Source organism: Canis lupus, chromosome 7 (assembly GCF_011100685.1).
Source record: "Canis lupus familiaris isolate Mischka breed German Shepherd chromosome 7, alternate assembly UU_Cfam_GSD_1.0, whole genome shotgun sequence".
NCBI classification, from domain to species: Eukaryota; Metazoa; Chordata; class Mammalia; order Carnivora; family Canidae; genus Canis; species Canis lupus.
In genome coordinates this window covers 35,011,712-35,036,343 of record NC_049228.1, presented here as the reverse complement: position 1 = coordinate 35,036,343, position 24,632 = coordinate 35,011,712, and the positions used below count along the sequence as shown (strand labels likewise).

General features: G+C 39.8%; 1 long non-coding RNA gene across 6 annotated transcripts in view; it reads right to left on the bottom strand.

Moving 5' to 3' along the window:
- LOC111096696 overlaps nucleotides 1–19,458 on the bottom strand; it is a 49,879-nt gene extending 30,421 nt beyond the window's left edge. For 3 of the 6 annotated variants that reach the window (XR_005362219.1, XR_005362220.1, XR_005362223.1), the window contains exons 1-2: nucleotides 19,297–19,458; nucleotides 13,278–13,424 (exon numbers count right to left, since the gene is read on the bottom strand). This is a non-coding gene — a long non-coding RNA (uncharacterized LOC111096696). Of the gene's footprint in view, nucleotides 1–8,502; nucleotides 8,611–10,056; nucleotides 10,819–11,263; nucleotides 11,337–13,277; nucleotides 13,425–19,296 lie in introns of those variants that run through there. The other 3 variants (XR_005362222.1, XR_005362224.1, XR_005362221.1) reach the window with 2 other exon arrangements.
- Nucleotides 19,459–24,632: the final 5,174 nt, after the last annotated feature.

Below are 24,632 nucleotides of genomic sequence, written 5' to 3'. Positions count from 1 at the left end.
AGCCCAGGTGGCTCAGCGGTTTAGCACCACCTTCAGCCCAGGGCATGATCTTGGAGACCCAGGATCGAGTCCCAAGTCAGACTCCCTGCATGGAGCCTGCTTCTCCCTCTGCCTGTGTCTCTGCCTCTCTCTCTCTCTCTCTCTCTGTGTATTCTCATGAATAAATAAATAAAATCTCTTTAAAAAAATTAAATCCATAAAACCCCTAGAAGCAAACACAAGTAAATAAGCTCTTTGACATCTTAGTAACACTGTTTTGTGTCTTTTCAGGCAAGGGCAACAAAAGCTAAAATAAACAAATGAGACCACATCAAGCTAAAAAACTTTTGCACAGCAAAGGAAAGCTTTGATAAAACAAAAAGGCAACCTACTGAATGGGAGAAGGCACACACCTGATAAGTGGTTAATACTCAAAATATATAATGAATGTATATAATGTAATATCGAAAAAACAAACAACCTAATTAAAAAATGGGCCGAGCACTGAAACAGACATTTTTTTCCCAAAGAAGACATACAGATGGCCAACAGCCAGAAGAAAAGATGCTCAGCATCACTGATTATCTGAGAAATACAAATCAAAATCAAAACCACAATAAGATATCTATCACCTCACACCTGTCAGATCAGCTGTTATCAAAAAAAACAAAAAAATAACAAGTGTTGGTGAGGATGTGGAGAAAAGGGAGCCCTTGTGCACTGTTAGTGGGAATGTAAATTGTTACAGCCACTGTGGAAAACAGTATGGAGATTCCTCAAAAAAATTAAAAATAGAGCTATCAGATCATCCAGCAGTCCCACTTCTGGGTATTTATCTGAGGAAAACAAAAACACCAATTTGACAAGACAAATGGACCCCATGTTCATTGCAGAATTATTCATGGAAGCAAGCTAAACGTCCATTGATAGACATGTGGATAAAGATGATGTGGTCTGTGTGTGTGTTTATATTTATTCGTTTGTTTATTTGTTTATTTATTTTTACTTACATATAATATTAATCAGCCATAAAAAAGAATGAAATCTTGCCATTTGTGACAACATATTTGGACCTAGAGGGTTTTATGCTAAGTGAAATAAGTCAGATAGAGAAAGATAAATACTATATGATTTCACTTATATGTGGAATCTAAAAAACAAGTCAGGGGCTTCTGAGTGGTTCAGTCAGTTAAGGGTCTGCCTCTTGGTTTCAGCTCAGGTCATAATCTTGATCATGAGATCAATGTCACATTGGGCTCAGTGCTGAGTGTAGAACCTGCTTAAGATTCTCTCCCTCTCCCTCTGCCCTGCCCCCACCCCTGTTTGTGTGTGCTGTTAAAAACAACTAAATAAAAAACAAAACAAAACAAACCAGTAATACCAAAAAAACAGACTCCTAGATACAGAAACCAAACTGTTACGTGACCAGAGGCGGATGGGTTGGGCGGGGGGGGGGTGGGGGGGGGGTGAAATAGGTGAAGGAGATTAAGAAGTACAAACTTCCAACTATAAAATAAACAAGTTATGGGGATCTGATGTACAACATGGGGAAGATATAGTCAATAATACTGTAATCTTTGTACGATGACATATGATAACTAGACTTTATTATGGGGATCATTTCAGAATATATAAAAGCATTGAATACCGTGATGTCCACTTGAAACTAAGAAGATATTTTATGTCAGTTATATCTGAATTTAAGGAAAAAAAATGTTTATACTCTTTAGCCATCACCTCTTATCCCTTATCTCCATCCCACTTTCCACCCCAGCCCTAAGCAACCACTCACTACTCTACTGTCTCTATTTTTCTATTCTGGATTTCCAAATGGATAAGATCATACGCTACATGGTCTTCTGTGACTGGTTGCTTGCACATAGGCCTAATGTTTTCAAGGTTTATCCATGCTGTAGCATGTAGCAATGCTTCATTTTTTTATGGCCAAATAAAATTCCATTTATGAATACACCACATTTTGTTTATCCATTTGTTCATTGACTTTCATCTACCTTTTGGCTATTACAAATAATGCTGCTATAAATATTTGTGTATAGATTTTTGTGCAGACATACTTTTTCATTTCTCTTGGATATATACCTAGGAGTGGAATTGCTGGATTATATGGTAACTCTATATTTAATCACTTGGAGAATTGTCAGACTGTTTTCTAAAGCAGCTGAAACATTTTATATTCCCACTAGCAGTATATAAGGCTTCTGTTTTTCCCAATCCTTGCCAGCACTTGTTGTTATCTGACTTTTTAATTCTAGTCAGCCTATGCGGTCTGAAGCAGGATTTCATGGTGATGATTTGCATTTCTCTGATGACTAATGATGTTGAGCATATTTTCTTATGCTTATTAACAATTTGTAGATCTTCTTAAAGAAATGTCTATTCAGGGATCCCTGGGTGGCGCAGCGGTTTGGCGCCTGCCTTTGGCCCAGGGCGCGATCCTGGAGACCCGGGATCGAATCCCACGTCGGGCTCCCGGTGCATGGAGCCTGCTTCTCCCTCTGCCTGTGTCTCTGCCTCTCTCTCTCTCTCTCTCTCTCTCTCTCTCTCTCTGTGACTATCATAAATAAATTTAAAAAAATTAAAAAAAAAAAGAAATGTCTATTCAGATCTTTGCCCATTTTTAAATTGAGCTATTTGCCTTTTTAATATTGAGTTATGAGCTATTTACATATTCTAGATACAACTCCCTTATCAGATGTATAATTTTCAGATATCTTCTTCCATTCTAGGGATTATCTTTTCATTTCTTGATGGTGTCGTCTGAAGCATAAAAGTTTTTAATTTTGATGAAGTTCAACTTACCTATTTTTTTCTTTTGTTGCTCACACTTTTGGTGTCATAAATAAGAATTTTTTGCCAAATCCAAGGTCATAAAGACTTACTTTAAGAACTTTATAGTTTAGCTCTTACATGTAGGTCTTTGATCCAGTTCAGTTTAATTTTTGTATATGGTGTGAAGTAAAAGTCCAACTTCTTTTGCATTTTGGCTCTCCCCACACCGTTTGTTGAAAAGATTGTTCTTTCCCCATTGAATGGACTTGATATCCTTGTTTAATATCAGCTGACCATAGATACATGGACTATCTCTGGATTCTTGATTCTATTCTGTTGATCCATATGTCTATATTTGTACCAATACCACACTGTCTTGATTTCTGTTGCTTTGTAGTAAACTTTGAAATCAGGAGGTATGAGTCTTTTTACTTTGTTCTTCCTTTCCAGGATTGTTGACTGTGGTGGGTCTCTTGGAATTTCCTATAAATTTTAGGATCAGCTTATTGTTTTTTACAAAGACAGCTGGGATTTGGAGAGAGATGGCTTTGAATCTACAGATTAGCTTGAGGAGTATTGTCATCATCAATAACAGTAAGTCCTCCCATCCATGGACATGAGGTGTTTTCTATTTATTTAGATCTTTAACTTCTTTTGATAATGTTTTGTAACTTTCAGAGCATAAGTTTCTCACTTCTTCTGTTAAACTTCTCCCTAAGTATTTTATTCTTTTTAACGTTATTCTGAATTAAATTGTTCTCTTAATTGCATTTTTGGACTTTTTTGTTTAGTACAAGTACATATGTATGTAATTGCATTTTGTGCATTGAACTTATATCCCGAAACCTTGTTGAACTCATGCACTGGTCCTAACAGGATTTTTTAAAGTGGAATCTTCAGGATGAGAACTTTAAAACTTCTTGATTTTGTGGGAGAATCACTGATCTCATGAGATTTGCTTTCAGAGAATAATTATTACCTCAGTAGACCATAGATGAGATCCAAAATCAAATTAAGAAAGTTAAAAAAATCTGAAAACCACCAACAAGAATTCTAAGGTAGAAGTTAATAGGCCATTATGGTGGAGTCTCTCATTTTCAGTAATATTAGGATTACAGATGCCAGTTGGTTAGCAAAGGAAAATGCTTCAGAGCAAGACAATCCAATACAGCTTTCAGTGACGGAAATGTATTATGTCTGTATTGTCCAAAACAGTAGTTCCTGGCCACATGTAGATATTTAAGTTTAAAGTAATTAAAATTAAATAAAAATTGAATTTAAAATAATAATTTTAAAGTAATAATAATTTAAATAAAATTTATTATTATTTTTAAAGATTTTATTTATTCATGAGAGACACAGAGATAGAGAGGCAGAGACTTAGGCAGAGGGAGAAGCAGGCTCCATGCAGGGAGCCTGACGTGGGACTCGATCCTAGGACTGCAGGATCACGCCCGAGGCCGAAGGCAGGTGCTCAACCGCTGAGCCACCCAGGCATCCCTAAATAAAATTTAAATTTCCATACCACAGTCACACTGGCCACATCTCAAGTGCTCAATGGCCAGTCATATGGTATTAGGTAGCACAGATATAGAATATTTCCATCATCACACATAGTTTCATCAGATAATTCTGCTCTCAAGTCTCCAGGAAAGAAACCACTGGGTTGGAGGGACATGAGAGGAGGAAATGGTATTTTCATTCTTCAGTGATTCACAAAAAGAGCCAATTCAGTATACTAGGTGATCTATAACTCTTACAGATATATTAGAAGAAAAGGAGATTCGCAAATAATGCTCTGCCCTGTGCTCTTTAAGAAAAGCAAAAATGTTGAAGAGACTGTCTTTCTTCCAATGGATAGTCCACATGCAGAAGAATGAAACTAGACCACTCTCTTTCACCATACACAAAGATACTCAAAATGAATGAAAGATCTAAATGTGAGACAAGATTCCATCAAAATCCTAGAGGAGAACACAGGCAACACCCTTTTTGAACTCAGCCACAGTAACTTCTTGCAAGATACATCCACGAAGGCAAAAGAAACAAAAGCAAAAATGAACTATTGGGACTTTATCAAGATAAGAAGCTTTTGCACAGCAAAGGATACAGTCAACAAAACTAAAAGACAACCTACAGAATGGGAGAAGATATTTGCAAATGACATATCAGATAAAGGGCTAGTTTCCAAGATCTATAAAGAACTTCTTAAACTCAACACCAAGGAACAAACAATCCAATCATGAAATGAGCAAAAGACATGAAGAGAAATCTCACAGAGGAAGACACAGACATGGCCAACATGCACATGAGAAAATGCTCCGCATCACTTGCCATCAGGGAAATACAAATCAAAACCACAAGGAGATACCACCTCACACCAGTGAGAATGGGGAAAATTAACAAGGCAGGAAACCACAAATGTTGGAGAGGATGCGGAGAAAAGGGAACCCTCTTACACTGTTGGTGGGAATGTGAACTGGTGCAGCCACTCTGGAAAACTGTGTGGAGGTTCCTCAAAGAGTTAAAAATAGACCTGCCCTACGACCCAGCAATTGCACTGCTGGGGATTTACCCCAAAGGTTCAGATGCAATGAAACGCTGGGACACCTGCACCCCGATGTTTATAGCAGCAATGGCCACAATAGCCAAAGTGTGGAAGGAGCCTCGGTGTCCATCGAAAGATGAATGGATAAAGAAGATGTGGTTTATGTATACAATGGAATATTACTCAGCTATTAGAAATGACAAATACCCACCATTTGCTTCAACGTGGATGGAACTGGAGGGTATTATGCTGAGTGAAATAAGTCAATTGGAGAAGGACAAACATTATATGGTCTCATTCATTTGGGGAATATAAATAATAGTGAAAGGGAATAGAGAGGAAGGGAGAAGAAATGGGTAGGAAATATCAGAAAGGGAGACAGAACATGGATGACTCCTAACTCTGGGAAACGAACTAGGGGTGGTGGAAGGGGAGGAGGGCGGGGGGTGGGGATGAATGGGTGACGGGCACTGAGGGGGGCACTTGACGGGATGAGCACTGGGTGTTATTCTGTATGTTGGTAAATTGAACACCAATAAAAAATAAATTTATTATATAAAAAAATAGAGTTTTTCTAATGTAAAATAAAAAAGAAAAGCAAAAATTGAACAGAGAAAACAAAAAGGAATTTATATTCCAGAGAATCATGATTTTGCAAACCTAGTGTTAATTTTAAAGAAAAACAGTTTCGGGTCAAAAACCATGGTGTTTCAACACTTCTCTATGAAACCTTGCAGATTCTCTCTGCCTCTGGCTACAGTGCTTGAGACCTGTGTTCAAGTTCAAACTCTATGCTTACAGGTGTTACCTTGGGCAAGCTACTTAACCTGTGTCGAGTTTCTCTCTTCTGTAAAATGAGAAAAAGCATTTAAAGCACTTAGATGTGCATCTAGCAAATAGCCGGCACTACATACCTATTAGTTATTATTATTCCTAGATAGTGAGACAATATTGTAGAGGAGATTAGTTTGTACTTAAAACCCTTGAAATGACTTCTCATTGCTTATAGAGTGAAACCCAAGGTTCTCTCCTTTGTTCCCAAAGGGCACAAGTCTGGTCTGTATTTTCTACTCAAGTTTTCTCTCTCAGAGGTTCACCTGGGATTCTCAGCTTTATTAACACCATGCAGCCTGTAGTTTTTCCAGAGACTATGCCATTTTAGATTTCCATGACTTGTTCACCATTCCTTCTGCCTGGAAGCGCTCTATAGTCTTCTTAGCCCGGTTAACGTGCTGATTCTTTAAGCCTCAAAGACAGTGGGTTAGGAGACTCTGGTGGACTCATTCCTTCCCCACCTGCTGTTTTATTTTGAAATTATCTGGTTAGGTGTCTGTCTCCATCAATAAGTAGAAAACACTAATACTGTTTCCTCTCTCCTGTTGTAAAGCACTGGATAGAAGAGGTTTGATTAAATTAATTCCTTTCAGATTAAACAAAAACTTATTTAACAGTCAATAGCCTAAAGTTTAGCCTATGCTCCTTTTCCTATAGCACCAGTCTTTCTGATACAGAAATCCACATGCAAAAGTCTCCTCTCATATAAGGAACAAGGAGCTCTTGCTGTCCTGTCTGAACACGTAGGGGACACTACGACAAGTAGAGAATTAGCCCCTTGTCCAGTGCAGTAATACCATCTAGACTAGAAAATTTCTACCAGAAGTACTTAAGAGTCCTGCTATTTAAAGTCAATCTGGGTAATATAAAGTGAAACTGGTTAAAGAGATAAGCTTCTTAGAAAAGGTTCATTTAAGGGGACACTTTAATGCTGGAAATAGAAATTGCCAGCTATACGGAAAGACAAAGCTGTATGGAGAGACATTCTGGGGCCCCTGGAACCTTTAGCATCCTCTGAATACAGAAATTCATATTTTTCCAGGATGGACATCAGTGGGTCAGTTTATATCTAATACTGTATCGGATGAGTAATATCTAATATTATATTGGATCATGTATTCTGATGAAGACAATTCAGGAGTTTGGTCCCACAGATTGTTGAGGTTACTTCATAATAACTACAGCTACATGGCACCCAACCTCTGGGGTTTTTCCAATATACAGCATAAGATAATCAGGAACGACAAGCATGGGCCATGTTGGATAAAGATGCGTGATTATTCCCCATCACACTCCTCAGGCTCATTCAGCTCTGTATCTGTAATGACTAATATGGTGCTTGGCCCAGAGAAAGAACCCAGAACTTCTTGTTGAGCGGGAGAAGGAGGAAGGCCAGGGAAAAAAGGAGAGGAATAAAATGGAACAAAGAATGGTCCCAGGCCCCATAGGGCCCAGAGATGGCCATTACCCAAGGACTTCCAGGGACACTTAGGAATGGTAAATGGTCTCTTTCATGCCAACCAACTATAAATGAAGTCCTCTAAGGCCAAAAGCACAATAGTTGAATTAACTCAGTTTTACCAAGAGCCCTGTTCTTCAATTTGACCATCTCTTTAGCAGTTACATAGACTAGTATGTATTTTATCAGCTATAGGAGCAAGTAACACTGTAATAATCTTGAAAGTTGTCATACTAACCCTTTCCCAATTGTTCATAGCTTTCTAAAATTTCAGTGTTTGGGCTATTTCAGTGCTTTCTCTATTTGCTATCAGTCCAAATGTAACTTTTGGAAGTTGGAGGAAAAACTCTCACATTATTTCTAATTTGATAAAAATTAAATTCTCCTCATTTCCCCCTTATGGTAACACACAAAATAAGAGTAATATACAGAACCAAGTATCTTCTCAAGGTAAAACAATAAGAATTTGGAGTTCAAGTTAGGAAATACTGATTAGTCTCTTTTTCTAATAAAAAATAACATTGTTTTAAAGATTTATTTATTTGAGAGAGAGAGAAAGCATGTGCAAAAGCAGGTGGTGGGGGAAGGGTCAGAGGGGAGAGGAAGAGAGAGAGAATCTCAAGCAGACTCCCTGCTGAGTGTGGAACCCCATGGGGGGATCAGTCTCACCTCTCTGAGATCATGACCTGAACTGAAGAGTCAGATGCTTAACCAACTGAGCCACCCAGGCGCCCCCCGAAATAACATTTCTGATACAAGTTTTACTTTGCCTTTTTACATAGGCATAGTGACATTTTACCTTGAAACAACCCAAAGCTCCAGTGCTAAATTATGTTTTCCTTCAAGGAGGATATAATTTCACATTCAACCAGCACAGCAATTTCAGGCTTACCAATTAGGTCTGTAGAAGGAATTATCATTCTTCTAGTTATGATCCTTCTTGCCTCACAGGAACTGCAGAATTAAATGGAAGGATCCATAGAAAGGTTGGGGAGGCAATCTACCAGAGTAAAGGAAACTGGATGCTAAATTTTGAAAGCACCATTAATAGTTGCTGTGCTTTGCATTCATAATTAGTATTCCTGCTTGGAGAGGAGGTATTTCCAAACTTGGACTTTGCATTGATTAAATCTGGAGTGTCATTTTGCCTCTTAATCTCTGTTGGGGCTGGCACAGAGTTTGTTCTTTTTATGGCTGGCTCCAGTGAACAATAAAAGTAACCGTTTGAAAAGTCAAATAACAGGAGTAGTTTTAAAGAGACTAGCAGCCAAACTGATTCACCAAGCTGGCCCCCTTCCCAGGAATAAAAATAATGCTAGGTAGTTGTAGTAGCTGTTATCCCGAGTGAGAGCAGGATGATGATACCCAGGATTCGCAACTGCATGGCTGGGCGGGCGGGTTAGAGAATATGTCTAGGACCAGAGCACTAATGGAGGTAACCGGGCTGCAGCAAGCCCTGCATTAAGTTGGTACATTCAAAGTTGCCATAGAAACCTTCACTGAATGTCCTCACTTCTGCAGGATTGATTTGATGTTTAAATGTTAATATGCCTTCTTACACTTAATGATATGTGAAATAAAAAGCAGAGAAACATGGAAGGAAGAAAGCAGGCTCTGATGTCTGAAATACTTGAGCATCGAGTGGTTTTCCAATACTAAGTTATCCTTTTAAACCAGTGCCCGAAGAAGGGGTGGCGTGGGGAGTGGTGGCTGGGAGCCGTTTATGGGAGTCTTTATGCCTCTGCGTCCAATGCCGCACTCTGAAAGGCACTGCTGCAATTCAGCTAACCCAGCTTGTACTTGCAGCCAAATGAAATGCAAAGTTGCCTTTCAATAGCAAACCTCGAGGAGAAATGCCAGTTTACAAGCGTGAGAAGTTTCAGCTACTGTAATTCCATATATTCCGCTTTTACACCGCTCAATGTCCATGAGAAAACATTTGGAGGCTCTGTAAAGCCGGTTACATTATCAATTAATCTATAGTATGTTTTAAATAAATATTTCTATTAAATGTAACAAAAACCAGCATTTGTATTGCTTGCACCTAAATTATCATCATCACTGCAAAGCAGATGCAGAACGCAAAGACGAGGCAAACAATCGGCACTGTAATTTGCTCAGTAACATTGTTTTAGATCTAATTAGTGCTTATGCAGATCCTTTACAAAAATGTGAAAACTGCACCAGGATGTAATTGTTTAATGAATTTAGTGCAAAGCACATCTGCATAAATTCCATTTTAGCTGGAAAAACTAAGTTCAACTGCTATTTGCTCCAGAGCCAAAACATTGTGAATTGTACCCACTGTGCTTTAGCCCTGCTCTGCTGGCTTGGATATTTCAAATAAATACTACAAAGTTAAAGCCTCCAGCTGCAGACCAACCCATCTGTAGATGTTTGTTATATTTGGCAGTATTGTAGAATGATTGTGCCTTCCTGCTGGAAAAAAGGGGGGGGGGTAAAAAAACAAGGTTCTGTCAGCAAAAAAAGTAAAAGTTTGAAATATGCATCACCCGACAAAAGTGAAGTTTTGAATCTGAGTCTAGTTTATCTAGCAGTGAATTTTAAGCACCTTGTTCGCATAGAGCCCACCATGTAAACCTAAAGATATCCTTTTTCTCCGTTCTCCCCAAACATTTCATTTCGGTCAAAATCACAGAAAAATTGAATTGGACGGAAGTTCGAAGGAGATGGAACTTGAGCTTTTCCTCAAGGTTTCAGGGCTTTCACTAGACACTTCTTGCGATCAGTGTTTAAATATAAACATTCATCGCTTCTCCAAAAAGAGACGAGTTAGTCACGGGTGTTTACATGATTGGCTGGAAAGGTAACAACACTTTCGCAGTGTTTGCCTTTGGGTTTTGTTTTTCTGTGTTGCCTTCTGCCTTTTTTGGGTGCAGCACAAATAAATGCATTGCCGAACCAGAGCTGTTTGTTCTAGTAAACGCCTCGGGTACACACAGGAGGGGAGAGGGGGAAAGGGAGGGGGTGGACGGCAGGATGGAGATGTTTGTGCCTGAGTCGAAAGAATTTTGTAAAACTCTAAACTGCAAATCTCATGTTTCCATCGTTCATCGTTCTAAATGCTCCTATTTAGGCTGAAACATCCTTAAAAGCATGTGGTCCGTGTTCCGATTGAATGAGACGTGTGCGGTTTCTGTTGGTTCCTATTGCAGATCCGGTCTCAGACCATTTTGGGTTAAGGTTCCTGGGAAACAGATTGGGAGGCAGAGCTACACTGGTAAGAAGTTTACAAAGCTGGAGGGGTGAGGGATGGGGGTGCCGCAGGACCCGCCCATGACGGGGGAGAGGGGACCAGGACTGGGCACCGTCAGTGCTGTTACCACAGGGCTTTGGCCACCCACACAGGTGTCCAGGGCTGGTGTCTCTTTTCAGAGCTGGATGGGATGAGGCAAAAGCTCCAGGTCTTTTCAGCCCCACATCAAGGAGACATTAGATGCAGGGGCTCCCAGGGCAGGACCCTGGCCTGAGAGGGCAGCTCCCTTTGGCCCCAGATGTGGGGGTGCAGCTAGAGAAGGTTCTGCAGCCAGAGCTGCTGGAGGTGAGGTGATGACCACCTGGGTCAGGATGGGGGATCTCAGCCGTACACCACATCCACTCCAGTCCTGTTCTGCACACTCAGGTCCACTTACTTCATGTGGTAACTTCACACCAACCAGGAAACCAGGCCTCTACAAGTCTCCTTGGTCTCTTACCCTGGAGAAACTTCAAGAGGAAGGGTAGTGGGACAAATGATGGCCCCTGCGGCTGTGAGTGGCCTGGACTGCAACTGCTTGTCATCTCCACCTGCCCCCTCCACCCATTCTCCATCCTCCTCACTCTCAGTACCTCTTCTGACACAGATGGCTTACCTGGTAGGGTGAACCCAAGCCTCATCCCTCGGCTCCTGGCCACCCTGTGCTTCTCAGGCTGTGCATGCTGCGCTTGTATATCAATACAGTTTGCCAGGGCAGCACCAATAGATGTCACCATAGATCACCTGGAGGCCAGCAAATTCTCCCCTGCCTTATTGTATGACAGCAGCCCTACCCAGCCCTCTGATGATCAATTATTTCCGCCAGGGTGGTAATTCCTTCCGCCAACTTGTGGTGAGCAGAACCCGGGCCTGGTGAGCCTGTAGGCAGCCTCTATCCCTAAGGTCTATGCACCAATGCACCAGCCCTTGGGTGACTAATGGTAGAAGCTGGTTGGCATCCACTGGCGAGTCATTTTGTATCTGGGTGGGTAGGTGCCTCTTCCATAGCAGGTGCCCTTCGGCGGGCATTTAACAGGTACTACCATAGTTAGAGCCCTGTGTATCTCCCCCCAAGTCCTCATCCCTGATATTTCTGGTTTATTCCTTCCTAGCCTATGGCCTAGACTCTGCCTTTCTCTTGAGTCTCTGCAGGGGCCACTTCTTTTTTCTTGAAAGTAAATGATCAAGTACATAGTCCAAAGATCCACAATGGAGGAGGATTTCCCCTTACTTCTTTCAAGGCCACTCCTAGGAGGGGCTATAATACAGTCATGACCTATTTTGGCTTGCACGTGAAGCTAATCTAATTCTTCCTTATGCTAAGCTTGGCCTTCTTCTTTTCAGTTGATCAATAAGGGACCTCATGAGCATACATGTGACCATAATAGATGTGAGCTGAGGGAGGAGAGTTGGTGTGACGGTGATGGGTGGCATGAATGTCTGGACCATCCGGTCATGGAGTTTCCTTTTGTCCACTTTCCCTGTTCATGTCTCATCCTGGATGTACTGTTTCTGTCTTGTGATGGATTGCTCCTAGGCCTGCCTGACCTTATGACTTGGTGGGTCGGACAGAACCCAGATTATCACAGGCAGTTCTAGCCACATGGTCACTCAATGTCCCATGGTTAGGCACTCCATCTCAACTAGGATCCATTAGCATGCCAGGAGCTATTTTTTCAATGGTGTATAATTCTCTGCTGCAGATGGCATGGCCTTGTTCCAGAACCCGAGGGGTCCATGTTGTCAATCTCCTATCGGGCTTGCCATAAACTCCACATGGCATCTTTTCCCACCACGGATACCTCTAATAACAGAGTCTGCTAGTCAGTCATATGGTCCAAGAAGCAGGGCTGCTTGCTTCTCAGCCTAGATCTGATGCAGAGCTCTTTCCTGATATGGGCCCCACCCAAAGTTGACAGCCCTTCATGTCACTTTACATGTTACATTACCCTGTAAATGTATCAGGGTAGTATTCCCACATGGTAAATGCGGACTTCAGAACCCAAAAAGGCTTACAAGTGGTGTGTTTCCTTCTTAGTGAGGAGAAGTACCCAGTGCATTATCTTGTCATTTACTAAATGTCCACAGATAAGATGAGCTCTTGAATCCCTGTAGGGTTTTTTTTTATTGCCTAGCCTCTGGAGCACATGTGTCATCAAGGTCTCCAATTACTTGCCATATCCTGCTCATGTGGACCTATTACCTTGGTGTCATCAGATTAGCAGACCAATGTGATGGTCTGACAGTCCATGTTCCCTTTGGATTAAATTATTGCCAAGAGCATAAGAGTTAACAGGTTGAGGGCAAGTTTGTAAGTATATTCTGTTGTCTACTCCATATGAATGTAACTGCTTCTAGAACTCTCCTCTGATAGAAATGGAAAAGAATCAGACAAGATCAAGGACACATACCATGTACCCAAGGTTGTGTTTCTCTCCTCTAACAATGATGACGATGACAACAAATCTGGAATGACAGGAGGTATTGGTACTGTTCCTTGGTTGAGTCCACAGTAGTTTACAGCTTCCAGAATCTACAGGGTCTTCATAGGGCTCAGACTGATGGATTAAATGTGGGCTATGATTAGAACCACTACTCCTCAGATACTTTAGGTCTTTATGGGCGGCGCTAATGTTCTACTACTCTCTGTAGGCTACAATATCATTTTCATTTAGTATTTTTGCTGGGGAGTTGGAGGCAGTTGCTGAGCTCCCTGCTTAGACTTCTCTATTATAGTAGTTATTGCTCCAAAAACTCACAAACCAAAGAGAACCTGAAGTTCCATCAATGACCAAGTAAGCCCATTCCAATTACACATTATGATACTGAGGAAATGACCATTTGGAGAGTTCATTGACCCAGTGGACCTACTGTGAATCAGTCCAGGTCAAGGCCTCCATTTATTACCTGGCTCCCATATGCCCTATTCTAATAGGAGCGTGATGATGCAGATTGGGTCATGGCATCTGCAAAGAGTAAAAGTTTTACTTCTTCCTTACTGATTTGAATGCATTTACTTCTTTTTTAAAAAATTTATTTTTTTTATTATTTATATATTTATTTATTATTTATTTATTTATTTATTTACTTGAGAGAGTGTGTGTATAAGAGCAGGGGGAGAGGGAAAGGGGGAGGGAGAGAAATCCTCAAGCAGACTCCTTGCTCTGCCAAGCATGGAGCCCGACCTGGGGCTCCATACCACGATCCTGAGATCATGACCTGAGCCAAAACCAAGAGTTGACGCTTAACTGACTAAGCCACCCAGGTGCCCTCTTTTATTTCTTTTTGTTGTCTGATTGCTGTGGCTAGGACTTCCAATACTATGTTGAATAAAAGTGGTAAGAGTCAATATTCTTGTCTTATTCCTGATCCTAGGGGATAAGCTCTCAGTTTTTCCCCATTGAGCATGATGTTAGCTATGGGTTTTTCATATGTGGTTTTTATTAAAGCCATATATGGTTTATGATTCCCTCTAAACCTACTTTGTTGAAGGTTTTTAGCATGAACGCATGCTGAACTTTGTCAAATGCTTTTCTGCATCTATTGAAATGATCATCTGGTTCTTATCTTTTTCTTATGGATGGGATGTGTCATGATTGATTTGTGAATATTGAACCAAGTTTGCAACCCTGGGATAAATACCACTTGATCATGATGAATGATTTTTTTTAACTTATCACTGGATTCAGTTTGCTAGTATTTTGTCAAGGATTTTTACATCTATGTTCATCAGAGATATTGGCCTGTAGTTCTCTTTTTTTGTGGTATCTTTATCTAGTTTTGGTATCAGGGCAATGCTGCGCCTTCTAGAATGAATTTGGAAGTTTTCCTACTTTTTAAATTTTTTTCTGATAGTTTGAAAAGAATAGGTGTTAACTCTTCTTAAAATGTTTGGTAGAATTCACCTGTGAAGCCACCTGATCCTGGACTTTTTTGTTCATTGGGAGATTTTGATTGCTGATTCAATTTCATTGCTGGTCATTGATCTGTTCAAATTTTCTATTTCTTTGGGCTTTAGTTTTGGTAGCTTATATGTTTCTAGGAATTTATCCATTTCTTCTAGGTTGTCCAGTTTTGGGGGTATAATTTTTCATAATATTCTCTTAAAATCCTTTATATTTCTGTAGTTTCAGTTGTTACTTCTCTGCTTTCATGTCTGATTTTGTTTCTTTGAGGAGTCTGGCTAGAGATTTATCAATTTTGTTGAACTTTTCAAAGAACCAACTCCTAGTTTCATTGATCTACTGTTGTTGTTTTTTGTTGTGGTGGTTTGGTTTGGTTTCTAGATCATTTATTTCTGCTCTAATCTTTATTATTCCTTTCCATCTGGTGGATTTGGGTTTTGTGTGCTCTTTTTCTAGCTCCTTTAGGTATAAATTTAGGCCATTTATTTGAGATTTTTCTTACTTCTTGAGGTAAGCCTATATTGCTATAAATATCCCTCTTAGAACTAGATTTGCTGCAACCCAAAGGTTTTGGACTATTGTGTTTTCACTTTCATTTGTTTCCATGTAATTTTTTACTTCTTTTTTTACTTTATCATTGACTCAATAATTTTTTTTGGTAACATGTTGTTTAACCTCCATTTATTTGTGTTCTTTCCAGATTTTTTCTTGTAGTTGATTTCTAGTTTCATTGCACTGTGGTCAAAAAGATGCATGATGTGACTTAAATCTTCTTGAATTTGTTGAGATTTGTTTTGTGGTCTAATATGTGATCTATTCTGGGGAATGTTCCATGTGCACATGAGAAAGATTATTCACCATGCTATTTTAGGGTGGATATTCTGAATATATCTGGTAAGTCCATGTGACTCAGTGTGTCATTCAAAGCCATTGTTTCCTTGTTGATTTTCTGTTTAGATGATCTTTCCATTGATGTAAGTGGAGTATTGAAGTCTCCTACTATTATTGTGTTATTATCGATTAGTTCCTTTATGTTTGTTACTGTTTTATGTATTTGGATGCTCCTTTGTTGGGTGCATAAATATTTACGATTGTATCTTCTTGTTGGATTGACACCTTTATTACTATATAGTGCCCTTTGTCTGTTGTTACAGTCTTTATTTTAAGGTCTATTATGTCTGATACAAGTATTGTTACTCTGGGTTTCTTTTTGACCTCCATTTACATGATAAATGTTTCTCCATCCACTCACTTTCAATCTGTAGGTATCTTTAGGTCTAATGGGTCTCTTGTAGGCAGCATATAGATGGACCTTTTTTTTTTTAATCCATTCTGTCATCCTCTGCCTTTTGATTGGAGCATTTAAACCATTTAAATTCAAAGTAATTATTGATAGGTATGTATTTATTGCCATTTTAATACTTGTTTTTGTTTCTGAAGGTTTTCTCTGATTCTTTCTTGTCTTTAGTGATATATTTGGATTTATTTCTCTTTATTCTTTGCATACTTACTAGTAGTTTTTGATTTGTAGTTACCATTAAGTTTATGTATAACATCTTCTGCATATAGCAGCCTGTATTGTTGATGGTTGTTTAAGTTTGAACCTTTCCTTTACTCCTCTCCATGTTTTAGGTTTATGGTGCCATATACCTATCCTTGATCAGAAGCAATGCTGCATGGAAAACTATGATAGAGGATAAGGTATTCTATAAGTACACAAATGGTAGTTTTGGCAGAAACTCTGTATGGAAGGATGCAAATGTATATCCAGATTAAGTGTCTATTCCAGTAGGAAGAAAACACTGGCCCCTTCATGATAGAAACAGTGTAATCGGGATCCCTGGGTGGCGCAGCGGTTTGGCGCCTGCCTTTGGCCCAGGGCGTGATCCTGGAGACCCGGGATCGAATCCCACATCGGGCTCCCGGTGCATGGAGCCTGCTTCTCCCTCTGCCTGTGTCTCTGCCTCTCTCTCTCTCTCTGTGACTATAATAAATAAATTTAAAAAATTAAAAAAAAAAAAAGAAACAGTGTAATCAACCTGCCACCAAGTAGCTGGCTAATCACCCCAGGGAATGATGTCATATTGAAGGCTCAGTATTGGCTTCTGCTGCTGACAGACTGGGTACTCAGCAGTGGTATTAGCCAGGTCAGCCTAGATGAGTGGTAGTCCATTGTGCTGAGCCCATGAATAGCCTCCATCCCTGCTACCATGGGGGCCACTTTGTTTATGATCTTATTGGGCAATGATAGGTGAGGCTAGGGAAAGAGATTGACCAATATCCACAGAGTGGGTCAAATCATCTACCCGGTTATTAAAATCCTCCTCTGCTGAGGTTATCTTTTAGTGAGCATTCACATGGCACACAAATATCTTCACATTTTGTTCCATTACTTCTGATCATACATAAAGCATTGCTTCTGATCAGGGAACTCAGTGTGGGAAAGCCGCTTCCTCTGTGATTACGGAGAACTCTTTCGCTGGCAAGGAGATTCAACAAGATTTAGGGGTTCACTGTCCCCAACTTCACCAGAGTCCTCCCATATCCCCACACCAACGCATAGGTCCCACTCTTTCCCAACCGAGCCCTCACTTTAACTGTAGGAATGCTGCAAGGCTGAGAGTTCATCTTGCATTGTAAATTCAGTGGTTATGGGAGGAGGTCTTGCATTTGATTTTCAGCAACTGAGCCTCGCTGCTATAGCGAGATAAAGCCCTCCTTCAGGATACAGACAGGCTCTTGGATCACCTCTGTGGTGCTTCTCCAGCTGGGAATCTGAAGGCTTGAGTTCATCCTTTTCCCTCACTATTCTGTTCAGCAACATTAAAAGCAACCAACTGAAGTCATTCCTTAGTTTTCCAGAAATGTTCCAAAGGATCATAAAAGGAGTTACTTAGCCCCTTTTTTCTTATAAGTGGCCAATTAGGAGTATCCAATGCAAACATTTTGCATATTTTTATAAACAGTTCTGTGCTCTCTATTAGAGATAGAGTCATTCTATTGGAGATAGAGTCATTTGCATCTTTAATCAGATTAGAGAGCCACTTTCAGAAACAACAGAACTAATTCAGGAAGTTCATCCTTAAAATTCTGTTTCTCTAAAACCTCTCTTGGTACCAAAATCTGTATTACTCAGAACTCCCCAGAGTATTTCATAAAACCAATAGGATGCATGTACACAGATATATACATGAGATTTATTATAGGAATTGGTTCACACAATTGTGGAGGCTCACAAGTCCCAGAGTCTGCCGCAATCTGCAAACCGGAGAACCAGGAAAGCTGGTAGTATAATTCAGTCTGAGTCTCGGGGTCTCAGAATCAAAGGAGCCAATGGTATGAGTCTAAATCCAAAAGCCAAGAAGTAGGAGCACCAAAGTCCAGAGATGGGAGGAGATGGATGCTTTAGTTCAAGCAAAGAGAGCTAATTTGCTGTTCCTTTTGCCTTTTTGTTCTACTCAGACCCTCCACTATCCTAAGACTCGTGCCCATACCATTGCCTCTTGGGGATTTTGGTAAGAGAAAGGGGTGTAGAAGGTTCAGAAATGATCATTAGACAATTGTTTGTTATTGGTTTTATTCTTTGCTTTTGTCTACATTGACAGATAAAGGGGAGAAGTAAGAGGAGAGCAACAATTTTACTCCAGTGGTTTCCTTGAGTACACATTTACCACAGTCAGCTTGCACTCTCTTTGCCAGAAAATATGTGGTTTTCAAGGTCTTCCTTTGTCTGTTTGTTTGTGCCTCTTGAACAAACTACACTTTTGGACCCCAATCTTCAGATTCCCTCCTATGCTCACTCTGATTTCTTGCCTTTTCTTGGTTTTAGGACAAATGTAAACTGATTTGTGTCAACATTTGTCATCATTTGGACACATAAAACTTTACCTATTTTAGGATTTCCTCCTACCTCACATCTGAAGAAAGATTGTGAGATCACATTTACTGGTAGTAATTATTTACAAATAATTATTGCATAACCTATTAGAAACCATGTTACTACAAACAGGAAATCTAACCTTTACACCAGTTGGAGAAGCTGAAATTGACAGGATGCAGTATTGTAATAGGACTGAAGAATTGGAGAGATGTTTAGGAACTCTGGCAGAGCATCTGTTATATGCACACATCATATCCCTCACTAGGTATTTGCCAAAATATTTTTGCCTTATCAGAGCTTATCAGGGAACACTGCAAGTAAGTGCCTCCAAACTAGCCCAACGAAGAGAACAGAGCCAAGCAGCCTTCCCTGGTCAGTTTGAGAGATGACTACAGTGAATGGTAGAGCCAGTCAGCAGCCACTGACAAGAGAGGAGAAAAGTAAACTTAATATAGAATCTTTAATCTTTAAGGGTTAACTTTCAAAATGATTCACACCACTTGGAGAAATGGACACACTAAGAGGGTGAAGTTTAGTAGGGACCAGAGTGCTGTATTCAAGTTGGGAAGCCAACCTCACACATCCACATAGGAAGGTAATTAGCTTTGCTTTTATCATAAAGCAGTATGGCCAGTTGATACTAACCTTGACTACCTGCCTGGTGTAGTGTTTGTCCAGTGTCTCCACTGTAGATTGACTTTTCCTCCCTTTCCACACTATCCTCTTTGGAGGGACATCATTATGAGCAGCCTACACTTAAGGCATGGAAAGTTACACTCCCCACTTCTTGAGGGTGGAACAAGTACATCAATTTAGAATTCCTACATGCAAGAGATTTGTCTTTATGACCTCATTTATTTACGTACTTACTTATTCAATAATTTATTCATATCAGTGTGGACTCATGGGTATTTATTTTATATTTCATGTTATGACCCAATACTACTTTATTTATTTTGTTGCTCATATCATTCCAACTTTGGCAGTTGGGGGATAGAATATGTTTTTTAAAGCCATAATCAAAAAAAATCAAAAAAATAAATAAATAAAAATAAAGCTATAATCAGTTGGGTTTTCCTTTTTGTTTTCTTTTGTTTGTTACCAAAAAAAATCCTACTTAATATGTTTTCCCCAAAGATCTTGCTAGAGCATAAGATAGTAATGAGTTAGTTGTGTAGTGCTTTTAAAAACTTTAGCAAGGTATGTACAAGTAGGCACATTGCCTTAAAACCTCACATTTCCCCTTCTTTCTATATTACTTTGCCTGTTCTAATTAGAAAAAAAAAAAAAAAAAAGCAAATCATCCTACTCAGGAAATGAATACTGGTCTTTGACCTCCTACTAACTAGCCGGGTGGCTCATAAATACAGCAATCAGATTAACCAGACCAAAAATTGGGACACTACAGTCACCTATTCTATAAATATTCGCTCATGTATAGATCCCATTGGTAATTAAATTACTTTTGCTAAAAAGAGTGAAATCACAGGAAAAGAGATACAACTCACTGAAAATACATATCAGCCAATATTCTATTTTAATATTTGCCCTGAGAATTTCTTTGGAGAGCCTCATGTGTCTGACCCCAGCATCAGGCTAGTCTCTGGACCTTTCTGACAGGAGTTTCCCAATCTATGAAAAGAGGATGACATGTCTCAGTACTGAGCTACAGGGTTTATTTGTAAAGATAAAAATGAAATAACTGTGAAAATGCTTTTAAAAATTTAAGTACTATACAAATCTAAGGTATCATTATTACAATAAAGTGAACTCCCAATTATCTAAATTTATGAGCTAAATAGAGTATTGGTATAACTGAGCACATACCACTTCTTTTTGTTTTTAAGCTTTTATTTATTTATTCATGAGAGAGACAGAGACATAGGCAGAGGTAGAAACAGACTGTCTGTGGGGAGCCCCATGCAGGACTTATCCCGGGACCCCGGGATCACGACCTGAGCCAAAGGCAGATGCTCAACCACTGAGCCACTCTTGTGCCCCTAGTACATACCACTTCTTTAGTCCTTTTATAGCACTGGAAATCTCAGATTCAACACAATGTTTGAACAAAATGAACATCAAGAGCAGGTGAAAAAGGGAAAACAAGTCACAAAATGGCAGCAGAATGTACGGCTGTGTGCAGACTGAGGCGTTGTTGAGGGGATGATGACAAGGGATAAGAAGGAAGTGGGCAGGTCGAGAATAAAATTCAGCTGCTCTATTCTTTTCTGGCATCAAGGGACGCAGCCACCTCTTCCCTAACCAATCACATCCCAAGTCACTGTCTAGACCAGTGGCAAGTGTGAGGCCTAGAAGAACTCACTGTTGGAAGAGCTCTAGTTGCAATGCCTGGAATGGCCATTAAGAGAAGGGCTCTCCCTCACTAGGTATTTGCCAAGTTACTGCAAAGCTGTGCCAAAAACTGAGGGAGTGGGGGAGGGGCAAGATGCGTCTGGCATAATCAGATTACGATGAATGCAAGTATGGTTAAAGCACGGGGAAAAAAAAAAACAATTTCTAGTGGCCTATGGGATATTTGCAGACTTTGGGGACGAATGACTGTAAATTTTTAAAGTAATTGTCTATTTCTAAAATTGGAACACTTCACAAAAAACCCTACATTTCTGGCTTCTCATGAAAGTGTGAGATCTGGCAAATCTGATGCTGACTTCTCTCCAGGGGACTCAGCTGGAGCTGAATGGTGGCAGCCTTGTCCTTGGCCAGAGAGTCTGGTTTCCCAGAGTCCCCATACACCTTTTATTGTTCCCAACCTATTCACCCATTTAAAATACCTGTGTGACCTTGGTTAGCATTTTGAGCTTTACAACCCTGTTATTTGCAGGAGGGGAAGAAGCCATGAGGAGAGGTAAGATAAAGTCAAAGAGAAGGGAACCAGGTTCACAGCAGGATCAGCTGAAAGGTTAAAGAAAGGGAAACAGTGTTTTCAAAGATAAAATCCACTGGATAAATAATACGCATTTGATATTGGGAAATACTCCTGACTAAAGATTTTTGAGAAAAGATTAAAGAGAACCCAGCAGTTATCTTTCTGTGCTTAAACATAGCTAACATAGAGAACGAACCAGGTGTGCTTTATCATGAAGAATTTTGTGAAACACACATTTACAAAACCTAGTTAAGGGCTCAGAACTCTGAAAACTACTAAAACAATTCCCCCTCGCTTAGGATACCATGATAACAAATATTCTAAAATTGCCTGAGAACAATTTCCTGTGCTCAGTTCAGCAGTGGATTAAAATCAATCAGGTATATTTCAATTTCTGAAAAAAAAAGAATCTACTTGGTGTGAATTTCTCTATCAAAAAAAAACAAAACAAAACAAAAAAGAAAAAAAAATGTGATTACATTCAAGTCCCAGGTGTTAGAATTGTAAAAGAAAGAATGAAAAAAAAAATTTTTTTAAAAAGAAAAGAATGTAAAAGGGAGAGACCAGCTTATATGGAGATATCTGAGTAAAATAGCCTAATTTGATTTAAAATATTCCGCATATGCCCCCGAAGCTCTTCATATTAGGAATAAAATCGCTGCAAATGAACTGGAGCCACATGTGGCCAGAGAGGCTGACAGTGAAATCAGCAAGAAACTGCTTATTCAGCCTCTTCAAACAAAAATGAATTGTTTTGATGAATGAGAATTCTTTAATGAATTACCATATGACATGGCAGTAATTTTTTCAATGTCAAGCAGAGAAAGTTTTCATTTGTCTTTTGTTTGGCTACAGCCATTTAAAAATAATGGAAGGTCATGGCCATTGAGACAACACTTCCCATTATGGCCCTCCAAAGACAGGATGTGCCTACATTAGGCCCAAAGAGAAAGGGGCAAGGTGGGTAAGATTCTCCTGAAATCTCCAAGTCTCTGCCTTGTTTCTGTGTCATGTGGAGATGCGTGCCTACATTTAATGAATCCAGTGGATGGCATTTGGATACAAGTGGAGTTGCGTCCAGATTTCACACTTTTTACATGCTCACCCCATGTGTTGTGTGGCTACATTTGAAACTGTAGGTACCAGGTTGGCGACAGTATATGAAAAACTTAAAGGATGACAAGTGAATGGTGGAGTGGCTGCCGGAGCCACAGTTGGAAAGGAGAGCAGGAGGACACCAAAGGCCACAGCAAGGGGCAAATGGAAGAGAACTATCAAAACCAAAGGTCTGGAGCCAGTAGGGCAACACCAGATGTTTCCAAAGGGTTCAGGTGTGCTCTGGCAAACATAGCACTGAGGGGACCCATCAGGACATCTTCTTAGGCTTGACATTTGAAAGGCTGCCACTCAGGCCCCCTTTGGTGCTCATGTGGACATTTATAGCCTTTTCTGCCCTGTATTGACCTCCTCCCCACACTCAGTTCCCCTGGCTTTTTGTGGGACAGGCCCCACCCCTGGCTCCAGGTGGGCGTGTGATCCAGGCCAACTAGAACAAATGGAACTCAATCCAAGACTTTTGTTGAGACTGTCGAGGAAGGGGAATTCTTCCTACTGGGTGTCTTGAGAAGGAAAGACTCAGTAAGAGGGTAGCTACTGACAGCCATTTGCCACCATGAGCTGAGTGCTTCCCTAAAACCAAACTGACCCACAGCAAAGGTAAGCAGGAGCTCATCAGCTCATCAGCTGATCTCTGGGCCTCATACCTGAAGCATTTTGAGTTGGGATTTCATTCACTTGCAACTTGAAGAGTCCTAACTAATACTTATCTTCAATCTATAGAGTGATTCAAGATAAGAATTGATTATACTTATCACTAGCAGTGATTCAGGAAACAGTGCCAGACAAGAAGAGAGAAATGAATAGTTAGGTTGAGAGAAAGAGACAAAAACACACATTAGGTGCAATACTGCCATCTTGGTCTATATGGCTTACCCTTTATAAATCCTCACTCTGTGTTTCATTAGGCTAATTAAATCACTCCCATATTCTGAAAGTTAATGAAAAATTATTACAATGGAATACCAGTTTGGTACTCTGGCTACTATAATGCACTGCATAGCAGAAAGGTAAAGTTATTGTACAATAAAATACAGTTAAACTGGACTTTGGTACATAATGAGTGTGTTTTCACTTTTTATTTAGGACTTGTATATACAGAATCCAGAGTGATCTGATTCTGTGAAAAACTCCTCTTCTTAAAACCTTTTAGTAGCTTCTGATTGTCCTTAGGTGACAATGATTACCCAATGATTATCCAATATGATTACAAGGGTACCCACCATCTGGCTCTTGCCCGTATCTTGTGACACATCTCCTCTCCCACCATGCTGGTCATGTCTCAGTTTTTAGAACATGCTATGGTATGTATATCTTACCTTTACCCCTTGCACATCTTGTGTTCTCAACATTTCCCTAAATGTTGCTCCATTATCTTCCCTAGTTATCTCAAATCTTAGCCCTCCTTTCCCCATCCTCAGACAAGATTAGTGGTACTTCTGAACTTTTGTCTCTCTTCCCCTACCTTGTCACATTTATGGAAACTCAAATTGCTTTCCCTTTTAGTTAAAAGCTCCTCAAGGGCAGGATTGTATTCTTCTTCTTCTTCTTCACCATTATTATATCTTCACTGCCTGCATTAAATAATTATTCAATAAATATTTGTCCAGAATGAATGAAAAAATTTCAGTGCCTTACAAAATTTAATAAACTGGCAAATAAGGCAATCAGAAAAACAGATCATCCAGAACTATCAGAGCATGATGGTTAATTTTACGTGTCAACAAAGATAAACTCAAAATGGATGAAAGATCTAAATGTGAGACAAGATTCCATCAAAATCCTAGAGGAGAACACAGGCAACACCCTTTTTGAACTTGGCCACAGTAACTTCTTGCAAGATGCATCCATGAAGGCAAAAGAAACAAAAGCAAAAATGAACTATTGGGACTTCATCAAGATAAGAAGCTTTTGCACAGCAAAGGATACAGCCAACAAAACTAAAAGACAACCTACAGAATGGGAGAAGATATTTGCA